Source organism: Streptopelia decaocto (assembly GCF_964273445.1).
Source record: "Streptopelia decaocto genome assembly, chromosome: 7".
Taxonomy (NCBI): Eukaryota; Metazoa; Chordata; class Aves; order Columbiformes; family Columbidae; genus Streptopelia; species Streptopelia decaocto.
Window position 1 is genome coordinate 63,686,145 of NC_138661.1, and position 21,274 is coordinate 63,707,418.

Genomic DNA, 21,274 nt, shown 5'->3' on the forward strand with positions numbered 1-21,274 from the left:
AATCTAGCCTTCATATTATAGTATTTCTCTTTAACAGAAAAAAATAGCATTTATATGAATGTAGCTTCTACACACAAAATGAATATAGTGCCAAGATTGACAGAATTGGGTTATTTTCAGGTAAGATTTATAACAAGACAACTGCACAAAGCAAACCCAGCAAGAAACCAGAACAGTTGTCCCTCTTTTTCTCAACTGGGACTCCCCTTATTTTGAATACCAAGGGCAAATAGTTTACCATTTAGAAAAATTCTTTCTGACGTGAATATTATAGGCTTATCACACAGTCCAAAGCTCTCTGTTTTAAGCAAGAGAAACATGTGTGGCTCATTCATTTCCATATGCCACATAAACCCCTCTCCTACTGGGTAAATTAGGAGTTCCTAAAATTGCTGTATTATTGATGGCAGAATAATAATTTAGAGTCATTTACATAACTCATATAACACGGTTCTATCTTGTAAATTATGTGTCACTGACATGCTTGGCTCTGAAGCTGCCATCAAGGAAGCCCATGAGTTACAACTGTGAATCTTGGCTCCCCTGACATCAAGGATACTGTTACTTCTCTTAAATTGCCTTTTAATTGGCAGGTAATATTCGAGTATGCATAATGATTGAATTTCTGTGTAAAAGAAAGCGTAGTCATGTATTTGCTACCACTGGAATTTTCATTAGGAGCCATGATGAAAGGAAATAACACTGACAGTTCAGTTGCTCCAAGCTAATTAGTGGCAAATTCCAAATGACTTGTAAACATCCTCCAAGTAAAAGAGATGTCTCTTCCTACAGAAGAGACAATTGGCAATTTAGAATTTGTTGGGCTTTTTGTTTTTGGGGTTGGTTGTTTTTTTGATGTTGTGTTTTGGGTTGGTTTCGTTGTGGTTTTTATTTTTTTTCCTTCTTTTTCTTGTTGTTGTTGTTTGATTTGGATCTTTAAATTTCAGGAAATTAAAAGAGCAAAGTATGTTTCAGAAGATCAAGAGGAGTCCTCAGCCACACTGGTGTCATGACCTAGAGAAGCGATTCATGACCCTTTGGCACATCCAGTAAGGATGAGAGATCCTAGATCAGCTCTTCTATCTATGACCCGAAAAAGAGGTCTTGCTGAAGGACAACAATACCACTAGCAAGGAACCTGGATGGTGAGCCATGTTAAATAGATTTCTCAATTACATTGCCATCTTAGTCAGGTACTTGGGACAAGCAGGTGACATGAAGACAGTGAGGTAAGGTTATAAACTCCCCATCATTTGTAAATTTGCTCCTGCTCCGTGTCCCAACAGACATGGCTTCCCACCAGAGACCCAGGAAAAATCGTTTCAGCTGTTACTCATGCCTTACTGCTTGCTACAGATTATTTTCTAAACTGTTAATATATCCCATTAATATATTGCTTGCTTCTGTTCCGGTACGTGCCTTGTTTCTTCTCACGGAGATCTATAGTCCGTGGAATATTTACTTGTCAATGTAAGGAAGGATTTACTGAAATAAGTATCAGTTAGTTCTTTCATCTCCATACAGCTTGACTGCTTAACACAGCTAATACAGAACATTGGAATACATTGACTTAATTTTCACTCGACAAAATACAAATATATGTGATTATGTTTGACTGTATTATGTTGCTAATCAGTGTATTCAAGATGGCTGCATGCATATTATAATAAACTCCCATTTATTATGTATGTGCATGAACTGTATTAAGTCAATACATTGCCTAATTGTGTAGGCAGGAACTAATCTTCCCTGTTATTACACATGTTGGTACAGTTTACTATGACAGAAATAGCTTTTACTTTCAACCTTTTTGTAATATGATAGATTAACAAAGCACTACAGTCCCATGAAAGACATCAACGCACTGGGATTAATTTGCTAAACTAATATTTTTCCTCCCATTAGAAAAACTCTATATTAACATTTAAATACCTTGTTTCATCTGAGCATCCAAATGCTGTTGTAGTAATTCATTTTTTCTGCATCTGCAAAATCTGTACTCTTAGCAAATATCAATTCATTTTTAACAAAACCCTAAGTGCAGCAATTAGTGTTCTAAAGATAAGAATATTATATTCCTCAGGAGAAGCTGAGGTATATTACATCAATTTGTTTGTCTGTCTCCATATAGGGATACTTACCTTTAATTAAGTAGATAAGACAAGTTTTAATGAATTCTTTCTAAAACATGAAAGTTGTGATTTAGTTTTAATAAGAGAAAAAACAATGCTCAGCACATCCTCAGCAGTGCTATTTAGTTCAGAGGCTGTAATAAATTTTCATTTAAAGTGACAGTCTTCATACAATCTGCTTATTTACCCTGAAACATTAGTCCATGAGAGGAATTTAATCCCTTTTCAGAAAGTGAAGGTAAGTTCCCCGTGTCAGCTAAGTCTTAAGGCTGCGAGCACAGATATACATAAATTTTGAGCTGACTTTCGGCAGCAGGGAGAACATAACCCATATTCTATGTAGGAAAAAGGACGTATAGTAGGAGTACCGTCATTTCTGTCCTAAAAATAACAACTCTCGACTCTCAGCACTACTAGTTAGTTTGAATGCAGCACTAAATAATTCCAGTTCTAGAGTAATTTAATTAGTGCTACTGATCGAATCGCCTGTCATAATCTGTGACATGTTGCACTGCATAGTATGGACCAGCCCTCTGCTGCCAAATTAATACAAAAAAAACCTCAAACCAAACCCAACAAACTCTACCCCAAATGCTGAGATAGACAAGAAAGTAATATGATGAAAATTGGATAGAATATATCTGCAGACATAATTTTAAACATGTGTGGTATAGGGTAGGGGATGTTGCTCAAAACAAAGGAACTAAAAACAAAACAAATGCTCTTATTGCAGTTGCAGATATGAGACATCTGACACCTGAGTGCAGGCCTGGAGAACCAGGGATGCTCCAAGCAGGGGAGGGACCATCTGTAAGACACAGAATCCCACCTTACAAGAGGAACTACCGAGAATAAGACCTCTCATGGGCATGAGCAGAACACAGTTATGCAAGCTCAGAGGGAAAAAAAAGATGGTAAGCCAGACATTGAGAGATGAAACAAACAAAATGCAGAAATTCTGGTGCCAACGATGCAAAGAACACAAGCAAGACAGAAGGAAAGTACAATAATGGACAGGATTTGAGCCGTGCATCCCACTCCTGCAATTGCCTCATGAAGAAAAATTAGCAACACACATTATTTAGATGACAGAGGCAGCCAATCAAGAGAAAAAACATTTATGGTATGACTCAAGTAAATCTAATGAGTGAAAGTACATGAACTTCAAGAAAAAGCCACCCCTCCCCTTACTGTGTCATTACAACTTCATTCTAGCTGGATTCCAGCAGCACACAGTGCAACAGAAGACAGGTACTATGACAAGTCCTCATTATCTCCAGCAAAATCAGTTGGAAGACTGTCAAAAACCCCACATTATTAATGCAAAAATATTCAAAAGCGCCCCAAGAGATGTCAGTGCTTGTTGTTTACTATGGTACACAGGAGCGTCATCTATTGTTATGCCATTGGAAAGTACAACCCAGAAACTGAGTGTCACACACAAGCTTAGTTTTGATGTGACAAAAGAGGGAACACAGACACTATTAGCTTTGTCTAGTGTTCTCATTGACTTCAAAGGCAACTTTAAATCCACAGAGATGCACATGCATAGGCCACAGAACTATTAAAATGCAGAGTTTCATGACTTCTGCTTGACTTCCTAGAGGGAAAAGCAGTAAACCTACAAAGCAGTGAGAGCTCCATGCTATTTATTCCATTCAAAATACACAGGCAGACTCATTAACTAATAATATTGTAATATTACAAGGATCTATGCAAATCCAAAACTACTGAGAACAAAAAGAAATCACAGCCTGCTATCAATAACTGCAGATGTATTAACATCTTGAACTTGCCCACTGTTTTGTGGTCAAGAATGAGTTTTTGCATATTGAATGACAGGTCCTCCCAGAAGTTCTTAGTGGCTGTGAATGTTACAGGCAGAACACATCATCCTGAATATATTGTAAAGGACTGCAGGACAGAGAAAATCCCTCTGAACTATTGTTTATTGACATGCTATCTAATTTTTATATTACAAATGGGTCTGCCAACCCCTGAATTAGCTCAACTGTCTAAGGGGCAGACTGAAATTCTGGTCTTTTCCCTGGTCTTTGCAAACCCAGTGAAAAACGTGGGCAGTCAGAGGAGGAGATGACTTCCTACCAAGTTAGTGATGTGGAAAAAGTCAATTTCCCAGAAAGGGACTGAGGAAAATACAGTAGGTTTGTGCTGTAGCATCATGAGAGAAAGACACTTCACATCTGAAGAGAAAGAGACGTCTGAGAAAAAACAGAATTTATGTCTTTTGGCAGGTCTGATCACTTCAGAAGTGGAAGGTGTGTAATGCCTCAGAGATGCCATTTCTTTCCCACAGCTCATAAATAACCCAAGTGCATTAACTCAGCCTAGAAGGCGCTCACCTTTTCAGAACAATTTTACCAGCACAATGGTTGGTAAAGCTGCTGGCAACGTCCTCTGAATCTTCAAGCCTGCAACGTGCCTCCTGTCTTGCTGAATTCAGCACCCATACACAGCCTACCTTAAAGGTTTCCATTCATATTTTTAAGCAAAAAGACCAGCAGATACGTATCGATTTTAATACTAGATACTTAAATAAAATGGTAGAAGGCAGCAAATAGATTTGGCTTATAGGCAGTCTATCCATTCCAGTATACCAGAGGGGAAAAATGGAGGCCACCTTTCCTGTCTCATGCCACCTTATGGGATGTTCTGACCATATTTAATCAGGACAAACTGTTCTAAGAAGAAATAGAAACAAGAAGACAATAGCCAATATTTTGGTTTAGATATTTGTGCCTTAATATGTTTGCTTTCACAACCAGATTACCTATATAAATTACTGGTTTTTTTGCCATTATAGAAAATTTACCTTTACCTTTTTTTGGTATGTTTACTGTTTGTAATGATCTTAAGTGAGGTTTACCTAATAGGTTTAGAAAAAAAATTAAAAATTTATTCAGATACTTGCATGGCACATATTTTTGCAAAACTGGAAATTACATATATGTTTGTTTTCTCTATTAAATGCAATGAAGTTGCAACCATCTTTAATGTGGAAAATGAAACATGGATATAAAGACCTGCAAATGCAGCTTGCCTGGTGTATCAGTCAAAATACAGAATCTCAAAATAAAGAGCTAAAAATAAAGAAGATTGCTGCTGTGGAATGTATTTATTTTTATTTAACTTTTCTCCAGCAAGTTTGAATACAGCTTACAAACCACACATTAACAATTGCATAGGAGAATCCTGATTAATGGATAATCACTACCAGCTAGAGTCAAATGAAAGGATTTTTGCTGTATTCAAAATACAGGCAACTACAATTGCATTTTCTGTTTCCTGGTAAAGTAATGGAGTACTCTTAGATTTCAATTACTTACTGTGTAAAAATAATTTGGCCCCATTTACTAAACATCCCTAACCTACTCTTTGAACACTATAGCAGTTAGAAGACTTTCAAGTTCTCTAAATTACTTAAGTTAGGTGTTGAAGTACAATAACCTAGTGAAGCCAGTAAATACTTTTTATCTTACACTTGCATGATATAATGGTGTTCATAAGTTCCTCAGAAGAAAATGAGACAGTCATCAGAATGTTTGAAGTTTATCTTCACAGTCTTTCTCCATCTGCACAAATTAAAAAATAGAGACTTTAATTTACATTTTAATTTGTTGTTATGAATTTAGTAGGACATTTGAGTAAGCAAAGATGACCTCTCTCTTTTTTCCTGTATATTTTAATAGAATGACAGAACTTTCACTGTATGTTACTGCAGCTACATAGTTATGAGTCAATTTAAAAAACAATTTGATGTATTCCTCTCTTCTTTCGAAGGCTTTAAATTACAATTAAATCATTTTCGCTTTGAAAATTCAATTAGAAGTTTTAAGTAGGCTTAAATAATTGGATCTCTCAGAGGAGTTAAATGGAGTGTCTGGGGTACACCTAGAAATTCTGTTAGTCCAGTTAAAGACCTTAACCCTTACCAGGTTCTTGCAGGGACTGCTACTTAAAAGGAGATTTTAAAAACATGTTGTCCCACAAAAGAAGAACATAACGCCTCTGGCTTTTTTGAAAGGAACCTGTGAATCCATAGCTCTCTTCCCCACCTCTGCCAGTGACAAGGAAAGGGTGGGAGTAGAATACCTGGGATTTCACTCGTGAGAACTTGTGCACACAAAATGTTGCACACTTGAGCAGTAGATATGGAAAACCTCCTCTAACTTATATTTATATATTTAGAAAATGGCATAATTTTATTTCTGGTAAAAAAAAAAATCAACTGCCTTGGTCCCCTGCTATCAGAAGAGGCTGGTGAGATGATCCAGCTCCACTAGCAGTGCACTGGCCCAATCCAGCAGCCACCGTGCCCATCTGCTGAGGAAGAAGCTACAAATGCTGCCCATGGAGTCACATCCCCACCACACAACTGGTTTCATGTCCAGCTCTCTGCTGCTGAGAGATCACACAGACCCACCAGTATGACGTTCAGGATGTCAGTTCACCTTAGAATCATAGAATGCTTTGGGTTGGAACAGACATTCAAAGGTCGACTAGTCCAACCCTGTTAACACAGCAAAGCGCTACTGGTGTACTTTCTTGGCTCTCTTTTTTACCATTTTACTCTTGAATGTGTATGATGAACTGAAGCAATTCAATAAATGTTATCAGTACTTGTAGGGAAAGCCAAGCTTCACAAACCTGACACTTTTAAAAGGAATCATAAGGTTTTTACATGAGCAAATGCAGTTGATACAATCCATATACATTTCCAAATGACTCCTGACAAAGCTCCTTACTACAGTAATGTCTGAAGACATTTAAGCAACCCTTGCATAAAAAGAAAAACAGGCAAAATAAATGGTGAACAAGTAGCAAACTGAGAATAGAATAATTTTCTCCATGGAGAGTGATCTTCACTGACATTTCACAGTATACTGCATCAAGTTGTCTGACGTTTAATGTATCTGTAACATTATGAATGCACTGAATAGCAAGGTGGCAAAATTTGTTGATGGTAGAAAGTTATTTAGAGTAGAAGAGATAAGAGCTCACTGCAAAGAGTTCTAGAAAGACCTTACGACACTGAGGAGCTTTATGTGAAAAGACAGATAAAATTCAGTATAGAATAATACCTGGCACACATGGTAAAAAGCAATCCTAACTTCAGAAAGAAAATAATGGGCTTTGAGCTGACCTTTACCAGGAAAGCAATCTTGGGATTATGATAGGTAACTCCAGGAAACATCAGCACAGAGATCAATAGCAGTCAAAGAGCAAATAAAGTCTTAGAAACTACAAGGAAAGAAAAAAATACAAAAGAGAGAACTTTGGACCACTGAATAACGTGGTTTGGCTCTCCCATCCTGAAAATGACTGAGCAGATCTGAAAAAGGTTCCCAGAAGAGCAACAAGGAGGATCGTAGATTAGGAACAACTTGTATCCAAAGAATGATGAAGGTTAGGAGTTTTCAGCCTGGAAAATATGTGAGTAAAGGGAGACAAGACAGTCCTGGATAAAGACACAAGTGTCAGAGAAAGGATGGCAGATCAACCATTCACTACCTCCTCCAGTAGATGGAGGAGAGGTTATTATCTAGGCAAGGCTATTAACTGGGCTAAAAGGTCCAGCCCTGTATGACCTTTCTTCTTGTAAAAAATAAGGTTGTTCGGACGAGTACCACAGCCACTACAGGGTGTTAATAAACAGCAGAAACATATGTCTGGGACAGGGAGTTATAGAGGAGAGAGGAAAACAGGATTTATCCACTCTGGTAAGCTTTTAGAAGAGCTCAAACTATAACATGTAACCATGCTTTAGATGTTTCAGTTGGAAGACTACTAACCTTAAAATAGCTTTGTTCTTAACAGTGCTAAATTGATGCAGGTTGATTCAAAACACCTAAACAGCATGCATGACCTCCAGCTTTTTCAAGTTACCTCCTCATTCAGGCAAGGGAATTAAATCTCCACCACTCATTTTCTCTGTTCACAAAGCATCTTCTTCACACAGCGTAGCCTTGTTCAGAAATACTTCAGTGTTCTTGTTGCATCAGGGGTCCCGACAGTCCTCAGGCTTCAGCTAGATTATGTTTTCATTGAAATCATGTTCACAAAGCTCTCAGGAACCTTCAGCAGAATTGTGCTTCACCTGCAAGAGATATAGTGTCAATGTATTTCAGAGAGTGTTGTCCAGTGGGATTAAAAAAGCTTTAGCCCTGTAATCTTAAGTTAGTTTATACTATAAGCATGTGTAGCTGTTGTTCACATGCTTGAGCAACAAATGCCACCAACAAGCCAGATATGACGCCAGAAATATTTTATAATAAATATGTTTCATCTCCTGCTTCGATGCTTACACTGCCTAATCGCTCTTCCAAAACACAGGACAACGAGGTGCACTGTATGGTCTTTGAGGGGCACAGTACCTGCAGTATTTCCACAATTTTTTGTAGCATTTGAGAAGCTTTAGGAAATTTTATTGCAAATTAGATACATAATGATCGCCTCACTCATTACTGAAATGTCTGGGAACAACCATTTCTACTGGGGGCAAAGGGCAAAAGCCTTTTAGTGATGCACAACATAGCAGTTTAGGAAAAAAATGAGGAATATCTTTTCTAACTGAAACCAGTGAGGAATTTTTAAGTAGGTAGAATGTAATTATCCAATTGAAATTAAGCCATGACATTGCAGCTTTCACCTCTCCTCTTGAAAGAAGTGCCATGGGATCTGTTAAATGACTGCATGTGGTCAGGACCTCAGTTTTATATCTCATTCAGAAACGTGATGGGAAGAGATGTCAACTCAGCATTTAAAAATCCCATTTGTTTTACATGCAGCTTGGGAATATTTTTAAGCTTTCACTTTTTATTGATTTGTTCTTAATAGTCAGGAAGAAAGAGAGTTTCCACAAAAAGGACTGCAGGAACAAAATAGATAAGTAATCTCTCATTGGCAAGAAGAATGCAAAGATAACAAAATATTTGTGTGATAAAAATATATAAAAGATACTCAGGGAATTAAAAAAAACCCTGAAACTGGAAACCTCGGTGAAGACTCATTCATTAGGAGATATTCCTATTTTATGTAAATATATCCAGAATATAAATGGAAATTATTTTCACTAGTGTAAAATAGAACCGGACTTCCTTCAACCGTAACAATGAGTTGCAAATAAAGCAAGGTTTAACATAGCAACTCAAATATGCCAGATGTGGGGCACACATATGTCTGTGTATGAATTACTACAAATAAAAAAAAAATTATGCTGAGTTTCCCACAGAATAAGCTTCATCACAGTGACCCTATCAGATATTGCCTTTGACTTCAGGCTTTAACGATATTTGAAAGAATCTCATGTTGCTGTCATATGAAGGGTAGGAAACCAAAGATAGCACGGAACAGTGTAGAGCAAAGCTGAAATCTCCACATTAACTCTACTCACTTCTGCTTGCATCTTAGAATCTGATTTCCATCAGCAGCACAAATAGCTGTAAATGACCATAACACACAGCACAAATAAACTGGAAACATCTTCTTAAGTTGCATACCACACTTTGCAGGAATGTGTCAAAATTGTACCTAGTTACCTACTGTATTTCATGTAAGTACACACATACCACTGAGGAATTCTAGTTTTCTCTTCCCATCATGTAACCCCTCAATGAAAAGTCAAGCAAATGAGAGTGTCTATATTGAGAAAGTTAATGCCAACTGGGAAGAGCTTAATCAGAAAATCTAGCATATTGAGCATCTTCTCTGTTTAGACCCAACGCTCAGCAAGGAACATCACAGCAGCTGTAGGAAAAAAAAGGAGCATTGTCATAAGCTTCAGCAGAAGCAATGACAATCTCTGTACAAATCAGTAAGGGGCAGACAGCCCTGATTACCAGCATGGTTATTACCAGCTCCAAGACATCTTCATACAGTGTGCAGAACACCCTGATGCTGCACCTTCCCATGTACAACTCGTCCCTCCTGTGAACACTTCGCACCAGCAGCTCGCAGGATTTTCACTCTAAAGAGTAAAAAAATAAGCCTTGTTCTCATCAGATGAATGCAAACCTACCAGTGCATGGTGCCCATTTAATGCTGTCCTCCCATCCTTACACTGTTTTGAAGCACATCAGAACCTGCTCATAATCCAGTGGCTGCTTGCTGCTTGTGATACACACAGTGTTAATGTTCAGAGAAATGGCTTGGCTGACACTCTTTTCAATTAACCCTTATCTTTAAAAGCATGTTGTATAATACAACTTGCTGCAAGTCAGAGCTGAATTTCAATTCATATTATTTGTATTCTGTAAGTGCACAAGGGGTTCTTGAAAGTATTGAAATTTTAAAGTTTGAAATGAACAGTAAATTTCTGAGCAGAAATTAAACCTGAAAAGTAAAGCTAGAAAGATGATACTTTTGCACCTTCTGTACATTGGAAATCTAAGTGTTAGAATACAGTTCTAGAAAATTCCATATATCCAACAATAACACCTAGAAACAGTCTAGGAAACATTCTCAGAGCTTCATTTTTTGAATTCTTTTAAAAAAAAAATTCAAAGTGTCTGTCTCAGTTGCATGTACAATATACACTAGAAATCAGGCTCTGGAATGCAAACCTATGTTTTTATCTTACCTGTTTCAAGCATCATATAAAAACCAATCTGTAAGTAAGGATATTCTAATTTCCAGCATCTAAGATCAGTGGTCAAAAAGCAGACCAAAGCTCTCTTCCGTCTCCATCACCTTGAGCCTAATTGGTATAATAAGTTTGTTAGTGAAAATCTGGATTTTGGTTTCCTCCTTGTTCTTAAAAGTTTGAACCAACTAAAACTGTTCATGGCAGCTTTCTAAACTTTTGCTGAAGAGGCAAGATCATGAAAGTGAAACACAGCAATGGTCTCCATTAATCTTCCACATTACTCCATGCTTTCTCCTTTGCTTCTGCTTCACTAATTCTTCTGCTCCCAGAGGTGATGACTCAGCCAGGATTGCTTTCTTTCTGAGAAACTGTTCCCCTTCTGACTAACCAAGCATCAAACTCTTATTCCAATCTTAAGGTGGTGTGCACAGGAAATTTCATCCCTTTCTCAGTAGAAACAGCTACCTGGACATAACAAACACGCTTACATCAGCATTGTGACTCAGATCAGAAACTCACATGGAAGCAAAACTCTGGTTTTACTTCCTTTGCTGTGGTTTTCTCTCTCCATAGCTCAGTATCAGAGCACATAGATTTGATTCCTTTCAGATGTAACTAAACTGGAAGATGTGCAGCTAGCACACCCCAGGTCCTCATAAACATCCCTTGAACAGGACTAGAGCAGGAAGAAAGAAAACCTGCAATGCAGAGGCGAGAAATCAGCAGGATCCTCTTGGTCCTGACTACGTGCTGATGTGTATGTAGCTGACAGGACTCACACCTGAGGGGAGTGTAGGAAAAACCTGTGATTTACCGTGTCTTTGTTCCTGTAGGCATCTCATCTCTTGTGGGACCCTGCTTTTACTGTGCTTTGGTACTCAGTGTATTAGTTGAAAAATTGTTTCCTCTCTGACTAACCAAGCATCCAGCACTTATTCCTACCCTTAGACAGTATGAACAGTATTTAGCTCCTAAATTCTTCAAGTCATTCTTGAAGTCTTTGAAGTCTTCAAGTCATTCCAGGCAGATAACATAGGAGTGGACTTTCAAATTTAATTTGTGTCTTTAACTCTAGTAGGTGTCAATTTTTATCATCTGGTATTGTAATGAAAGTCACCTGTAATTAGTTTACACTAAGTTATCAAAATGAATATAACTTGAGTTTCTTTTCAGCCTATACTCTCCTTCCTACCTCGTAGAATATTTGCATGACAGAAAAAAATACATTTGAAACAAAATCACATGCTCCTAAATGAAATCTCTCTGGAATAAGAGTGGCAAACTCGTGCAGTGATTATTGCTATGAAACAACACTCTTTACAAGAAACAAAGTGTGAGAGTTTGTGTGTTTATATATGCATGTATTTTAGTAACATTTTGAAGAGAGTAGCAGTCCCTCCAGAAAACCATCTAGCATTGTCTTCTGAGAGCTAGCTAGCTTGTTAAAAAAATACTAAAAATCCCCCAAAAAAAAGAAGAAAACCAATGTTTTTCAGTATTCTTCTTGGTCATATGCTTTTGTGTTTTCTTTTCCAGTAAGTGATAGATTGGAATTGTGAATCCAAAGATACAATATTTGGCATTTAGCACAACTGAGAAATTTTAAAAAAAGTTTCTAAAGCAAAATTATTTGGATAAATCAAATGTATTCCTTCTATGTAAAGAAAAAAGAATAACCAAATATCTTCCTCATCCTTAACACTTTCCAAAATAATTTTGCCTATTTTTATACCAAGGACTATATACCTGTCTTAAAGTCCCTTTTTGTATTACAGCTATAGCAACGCATGTCAGATCTATTTTATGTGACCTAAATAACTAGAGTCTTGTATCCAGAGCGAGAGATCTGAAGTCAAGGCAACACTGTCCAAACTCTGACTTTTTGTAGGATAATGGGCAAAGTCGTCTCTGGTTTCAGTGCTCTGAATACCTGTAGTTTAAAATGGAACTGTGAGCCTAATTGTAGGCACACAGGTTTGAAAACTGGAATCATATGGACTGCTTTGCTGTCTGAACAGGAGGTAACATGGCACTGTTTTAAAAAGACAGAGTTCCTGTGGTCTGACTTACTGTAAGTGTCTTTCAGACTGCTATATGAAAGGTGCTATAAGAGACCAATGGATTTCTATTCTTTCACATTTCATCCTTGAACCACGAAAGGCAAAGATCATTGAAACCTTGATTGATGATTTCATTTTGTGTATAAAAACAAAATAAAGCTCCAAAGAAACATATTATTGTCTGTGCCCACAAACCAAAAAACATCCTTCCCAACGATCAGTCCCAATTTTTTTACTTTCTCCCTCAGCTCAGAATATCAAAAACAAGATAGGACAGTGTTGCAGTTTTCAATGAAAGGGATCTTTGTGCCACAAAGTTATTCAATAGCATCCTGTTAGAGATCTCTGTACATGTTTACCATCCTTCCATGAAACCTCTTAATTCCCTGATTTTGGAAGCTGCCCTTTGGTTTTGCCTTATCAACTATGCAGGAACTTGGAAACCTTTTACAAAGGAAGATATTAATACTCATGTTGCACATCTGATGTTTACTACATATATGTCTGCTTTAGACAGTTCCAGCTTTTGAGATCCCAACATTCTTAGTACTTAGTTTCATCCATCTAAAGATAATTATATTTCAAGACAAAGCACGTTTCCTCACAAAATGCCACTTTATGCTGTTGCCTGGCTACCCTCCGCTGAATTCACACACAGCACTCTTTGTGCCCTTTAAATGTACTAATTACTTATTGCTGTAATTACAGCACACTAGTTTAAAGGTTTTATCATTACTTTAGACAGATTAACATGCTGTTGTAAGAGCACTCCAGAGCCTTTTATTTCAAATTTCCATCGTTAATCAGGCCAATGTTTCTGTGAAAATTCAATATTTATATTCCTGATAACAATGTGTGTACTTATGGGCATCTGTGTTCATAAATGACACATAAAATACAGGTAAAACAGTGGTCATACAGTACATAATAATCTTTTTTTTATGTACTGGAAGTATAATATTGAATCTCTTTCTCTTTTTTTTTCCCAGTCATGTCATAAAGACAGAGTGGAACAGGATTTGCAGAAGGGCCAGTTAATGCATTGCTCATCTCACTTAGAAACCTGCCTTCACCAAAACAGATGGGACATTACCCCAGTCTCCACACAGGGAGATTTTGAAAGCTCTGGACATTGGGAAGGGATACAGAGGATACACACACCACTTTGGTCCTCTGCCCAGCTCCCCCTGCCACAGCAGGCTTCCAGATCCTAATCATAAGCAGCAGCTGCACAAGGATTTTTCCATGCCAAGCACCCCTCTTAAGGGCAAACCCCATCACTCAACCTCATAACATGTTGCATGAACTCACTACAACCCACCATGTTTGGCTTTTAGAGGAACAACTTTGATGTCCCAGCTTGGAGGCAGATGGACAGTTCTGGAAACCTCTGAACATCTCTGGAAGTTCTCAGTGCTCAGTCAGGTCCCTTCTGGTCGGTAGCAAGAAGAGCAGACGAGATAACATTTTTCCACCAGCAGAGACCCAAGGCTTCTACAGAAGTTTTATTTGTAATTTCCAGCAGTGTGAATTATGGGCAGACTGCAGGTAATCCTTAATTAGCATTGTCTGTCTAGAAGTCTATTATCATTAGTTGATCAATCATAGTCAGGATTTTTAATTAAGAACAAAATTGTAGCTTGGCTACAGTTCAACAGCTGCTACTTTAGCTATTCAGTCCACAAGAAAAATGCAGTAAATACAGCTACATGAAACTGAAATTGAGAGTTACATGTAATTTTTATCAGGGAAAAAAATCCAGCAATCCAGGCACAGAAAAAAATAATAATAAATATTTACAAATTAGCAATCAAATTCAATCCATATGGAAGTAGAGTTTTGTTTAGAAAAGTATTTCAACTGACTTTTTTTTGCACTTACACAGCATCTTTGTGAGGGTATCAAAGGACTTTCCAAACATTGTCAGTATCCCTTTCCAGAAAGACTAGTGAGGAACTGAAGTACAGTTGCACTATCTACCAGAACAGTTTTCTATTAAAAATAATGACCTGATGGTGTAAAAACATGCTCTGGAGACTTAGAATAGAACAGGCAGTCACACAAGTCAAGCATCAAGAAATGCCTGATTTCCACCTGACTTACCTGGTTGGAATCTGGAATTAAAATCAGAAAAGGACAAAAAAAAAAAAACTGGGAAAAATTTTATATTTTATTTGCATTACCTTTAGCTGTTTCTGTTTGCAAATATCCTAATCTAGGCAGAGGTCCTTTACATCGAAACTCAATTCTGAAATATGTTTCACTTTCAGATAGATTTAGCTAGATTTGTCTAATAAGACAGTAACAGCTTTAGCAACAGAGGTAATATTGTAACCTCACAGCTCAGCCTAAGGGATGCTATGTATCTCAGAGCTGCATAATAGTGTAAGTTCATCTGGATGTTGGACCATATGTACTTTGTGCACTATCTCAGTGTACTTATTCTGGGAAATAATATATTCCACTCTAGCATCTTTCCATCGAACTTGCTTTTCTCTTGCTGCCCTCCTGATTAAGAGTTCATACTTTTTTTGTTTTATTTGCAATTCTTTTTGGGTTTGAAGCAGCAAATGAACCTTTGAGGGATGATCAAATCTCTCAGAGAAAAGTTATTCATAAGAGAGATACACAGTGGCCTACAGATCATAATCACAGAATCACAGAATGTTCTGAGTGGGAAGGGACCCACAAGGACCATCAAGTCCAACTCCTGTCCCTGCATAAATGACATGTACAGAGACACTCTTCACCATCTTCTCCAGTCTAGAGGGATGGAGTGAAGAAAGTAGAAGTCAGGTTCAAATCACACCAAAAGAACTTGTTCTTCACATACCAGGTGGGAGACCTGCAACACCTCTTCCCAGCCATGGCTATGAGATCCATCTGAGGGACCGACGCAGTAGTGGCATAGATGTCCATTCAACACTCACTAAACACGCCAGAAACCATATCTAATCCATCAAGTTCCTGAAGATTATACTGAAGATTATCCTGAAGATCATATAGTTGGCTGTGGGGATTTTGCTGAAGAAGCCTCCCCTTCTCTTTTCTTCCTCAGAAGTCCTTGAGTCCTTTGCCATGGTAGGAGTTGGCACCGCTGGTCTTACAAACATATAGCAGGTCTAACTCAGCCCTATATTCTCAGTCTTCCATAAAAAAGCCATGCACAAGCTGCCTAACAACCCTATTAAAAATGCAACTAAATAGTCACTATAAAACATCAATTTATACACATTCCACTGTTCAAAGCCAATTGTAATTATACAGCACTCCATATATACCCAGACTGCAAGGAAATCAATAATCTTCCAATGGTTTCTTCTAATGACCACTTGCAAAATGAGATGTGCTTTTTTAAAAGCACACTCTCCCTTGAAAGTCCAGCCCCTTAGAAGAAGCCACTGGAGGGGTAATCTCTAGAAGAAGTAGCTAATTTAAATGAGGAACTAAAATACTGCTTATTGACAAGATGAGAGACAAGTAAGCACCATGAAATTTAATGGTGGTATTACTGCTTTGATCCCTGGTGCTCAAAGCAATAATCCATGAGGTTTAAAATTCAAGTGCTTGACTGAAACTCTGAAAGCTCAAGTGGATTGTAAAGCACAATTGATAAAAGCAGATCTTTAATTAGACAATCACTTTATAGGAGATTTCTTTTATGAATATCAGGGAGGTTTGAAAAACTGTCATGAATTGTTTATGAAGCGCACATAGCTCTGGGTATTTTTTCCTAGGAAATCTCACAAGTAGGAAAAAAAGGTGTATCTTTTCAAAAAACTATATATGAGCTACACATCTATATACTCATACAGAGTCATCAAATTAAAGGCACTGGATATGTGGACATGCCCTAAAACTGACATTGGGTGGTCAAAAATCCCCACAAACCCAGAGCACCTGCAGTATATATATTTTAAATTACTTACTGGTTCTTAAATTCTTAATGGCTATTGTTGGCTAAGAGAACATCAGCTGGATTAATTTAAGGGAATTTGCTTGTCTTCTCCTACAGCCAAGGAAGCTGACTTGTTTCCCGAAAAGAAAAAAAGATTGTTAAAATCATCTGGAGCTCTATTGGAACAGTCACGAGCTACAGTGCACAAGTGTCTGCGTTTTACCTAATGTACTAAATGAAACACTCAAAAAAGTTTCAGCTTGTTTTCTGCAGGCACTATACACTGCTGCTTAAGAAACAGTAATTTTGTTCTGAAGAAAAAAGATGATATTTAATCTGCCCAACATCCAGACTCCCTAGTTGCAGTGCACACACCTCCCCCAAGACCACTCATGAAAATCTTCCACTTTGAGAGGCTAACTCGAACATTAACTCAAAAGTATAACCCTGATTTCTGCCATTCCCAAAGCTAATCTGAAGTAGGGGGATAGGTATATTGCCTTCATGCTTTTAAGGTACCCCATTTTTTTTCTCAGTTGGCAATGCAATCCCCTAGAAATTACTTAAATAATAACAGCAGTATTAGAAAATAAAGATATAACCCACAAATTTAGCTTTCAATTACCTATATGATCAGTTGTCTGGCAGAGAAATGCATGCCCAAGTTATTAACTGCTTTTCCTTTGTAAAGGAAAGATAGAAATAGAGAAATAGAAAGGCTTCTGTTATCCACCTCTCATTTTTATTATTAGTTTCTCTAAAAGTGCATACTAATCATTTTTACTTATCTCAAGTGACATAACTTGTAACCATTGTAAGCTTTTATCACATAACAATCAAAATATCTCTTCCTTATTTCTTTGTTTACTAAGTCCCTTGTTTACACATGCTTAACAATATGTATTCTTCATTTCTCTCTTTTCTTGCTGTGTACCCATGTAAGAAATAACTATGTTTTCTGTAGCTTTCACTTCTGCCTGTACTGCCCACCCCCCCGCCACTTAATTTTTGGTAAAGAAATTCCTGGGAAGTCCCTGGGGTAAATGTGTATGCAAAAAAAAAAAAATCTCCTTATTGCAATATGTTAGTAAGCACCTGTATCTTTAGCATTAGCTTCTTTCAGTGTCTAAAATGCACTTGGCAACTGACTTGATGCAGGGTGAGATTTAACCAATGATATATTCAAATATATTTCTATATGTCAATAGGACAAGAGGTACTGGCTTTAAACTGGAAGAGGGTAGATTTAGATCAGATATAAGGAAGAAATTCTTTACCATGAGGGTGGTGAGGCCCTGGAACAGGCTGCCCAGAGAAGCTGTGGATGCTCCAGCCGTGGAAGTGTTCAGTGTCAGGTTGGATGTGACTTTGAGCAACCTGGTCTAGTGGAAGGTGTCCCTGCCCATGGCAGGGGGGTTGGAATGAGACGATCTCTAAGGTCCCTTCCAACACAAACCATTCTATGATTCTATCATATATTGTTAAAATGTCCCAGAAATAAACGTCAGACCATTTTGGAAATGAACTTCTCAGACTACCTCCAGCAGCACTGTGGAATTAGGAAATAATTATTTTTACAGTAGAGCTGGATGTTGGCCATCAAATGTGCATATCAACCCCATCTATATGCTTTCTTTTTCCTACCCAGAACGACTTCACTTTTTAGCTCATCTTTTACCAGGTATTTGCCTGTACTAGGCTCTCTATGCTCTTCTTTCAAATTGCCATTCAATCTGGCAAGCAATGTGCTGACTTCTACCTCAGATCAAGTTTACAGCAAACCTTTGCATTGCAATTACCTCTAGCAGATGTTACACGACAATCATCGCAAGGATCTGTTCGTTCCTAGCCACATCATTTTGTAAGATCACTTTCTTTTATCTTGATTTTACATGAGTCTTTTGTATCTCCCCTTCTCAGAATCTACCAGCATTTCAACTTATTAGTCAAACCACTTTTTTTAATATGTATTTATTAATACGTATTTTCTGAGGTGTATTACTGCATACAGTCCCAGAGACTCCCACATGAACTGATGGCTCTCTCTGACCATCTCTGTGAATGCTGTCTTGGCAAGCTCAAGAAGCAATTCCTGCATTTTGTAGCAGAATAATAGAGAAATATTCAAGTGATGTGCCTCATCTGCAGAAATAGGCTCCATTTATTTTGCTTGGATTCTGTTCAGCTTAAAACTTTATATCTGTAGGAAGTTGCAGCAAATACATTTTAATTAGGATGAGCTTATTAGCAGATAATTTCCTTTTCCTTCTTCAACTAAATAACAGCTGCAGATATTCCTTGATATGGGGTCTACTTGCTTTGTAGTAACAGAGAGTAAAACTGACTGTACTAGAAATCATTTCAAAAAGCTTTCATATGGGAAGGAATGTTTCTGTTCCAGGCCTTGGGTGTCCCTGTCATCCACATGTCCATCCGCCTCTGTCGCCTTGAGACTTTGGCTGGGTGTCATCAGCAATTGCCCTGACTTGAGGTTTGAGCATCTGCTGTGAGACTGGCAGAGCTGCACAGGTTCAGGCTCTTTAGAGGCTCGATTCTAGATATCCACCCTCAGATCTCTACTTATACATTGGGCTCTTGTAAATTCTGTATATTGTTAAAAAAAGTGTAGGCATTTTTTTCCTCCAATCAAGAAATAAGATGCATGTTTTTCTTTAAATGATTGTAAATTAAAAATAACAAAAAATAGATCTCTTCCTTATCTCCTCCCTGCATTCCTGACACCTCTTGCACTTTTCTGCCACCTTATCTGGGAGCACAGACCCACCTGGGGTTACAGAACCAGACTGCTGCTTCAGAGACACTTTTTGCTCCATCTTGCTTTCTGCAACTGGAAACAAAAGTAGTTTCTGTGTAAAGAAAAATAGCTGCACTTGTATATGGCAGAAATAATGCCTGTCTTTTTATATCTAATTTTGACTTTTTAGTGTTGCGAAATTGTAGAAAAAAAGTACATGAGCTATATCTTAGGGTCCAATGCATGCTTATTCTAAGGATTTGGATATTAACCTTTCCTACAGATAGTGTCTTATATGATGTTTAATTCAAAGTTACATATGTTCCAATACTTAAAAAAACCCCCCAGGGAGAAAAACAATTTTTGAATTGTTACAAGCATGGCAAATCCTGTCCTGAAACAAAGATTTGGGTTACTTGGAAATAGAACTTGGAATGGAAAACTGTATCTCAACCCAAGGAAGGTAACAAATTATCTGTTCTGTCCACTGCAGAGCAGACAATACCTGCAAATTGAACTAGTACAGTTAAAATGGCTACACTTTTAATTGATACTTATGTCATCATAATTATGCATTACAGGGCCACAAAAGTTAATAAATACATTTTAATACCCTATGGCAATTTCTCATCCTGCATCTGACAGTAGCTAACAGATGTGTCAAGAAATTTCCTTCTGTGTAAAGAGCTTTACTGTGAAGAGCTGCTGAGCATGTCATTGCACTATTAATTGCTTTTCTTTCCCTTGTTTTAAAAAAACCTATGGGTGTAAAAACTACTGGCTAATGAATTGCAGGCACAACAGTTTGAGGGACTTTCAGATGTTCAGCTGACGGGCTAGAGAGGAAACAGCTTATATGTATTGATGTTATCTTGGGAAAAAATTGCCTAAGTTGCACATGCAGTGCCTTCAGCCTGTGTCTAATATAGCAGAAAAACCATCTTCCCCACCAGACAGCAGCAGCAGGTATAATTCACTTGTTAAGTGTAGACCTTTACCTCTACACAACCGGTTGATTTGGTCATAGAAATTATAGGAGAGTTTTACTACCCCTGGAAGCAAACTGAACAAATTAAGACAAATCTTTTCAGAGAACAGCTGTAATTCAGCAGACAGATTTCCTCAGGAAAATGTTTACATCTAAGTGGAGGCCTGTGGAGCTCACTGGGGCTCTGAACGCCTCCAAATATTGAATTGTACCACTGGGTAAACAACTGCTCAGAGACCTCGCGCAGATTATTTCAGCACTCACTCTGCTATAAACTGAGAGGACACCCAACACTGCGAATTTGGGCACCTTTGATGAGGCAAAACATAAAGCATGGAGCAATACCGCATGCTGCTTTCAGCAGACAACTGTGGGAACTTCATGCAATAATCATGGCCGGTATATTTTGCTATTGTGTCTAATCTAGTCCTTTAATATTCCTTAGTGATGAGATTCCTTGTTGGAGTCAATTTAAAAAGTTGGCAGAAACACTTCCTTGCACAAAGCAAAAACCATGAATTTTCTTTTCAAATTGAAACCAAAGTTTTAAAGCGATGGAGTTTGTAGTGAACTCTTGCCTCAACTCCTTCCTTATTCCAAGGAGAAGTGGGGCTACCAACCTGTTTTCCAAAATGTTTCCTTTTAATAGACTTCCATTTTCCAGAATCAATATTTTCTATATTTCTTTTACAGAAAATTCTCAGTCCCATCAGATCACAGTACTAAGTTCACATAATTTAACTGTATTCTACTTCTTAAGCAGAAGGAGTATTACAAATTGAAGTCACAAGTATCAAAAGGTTATAAGGTTGAAAGGAGACAGTAGGAGAGTGAAA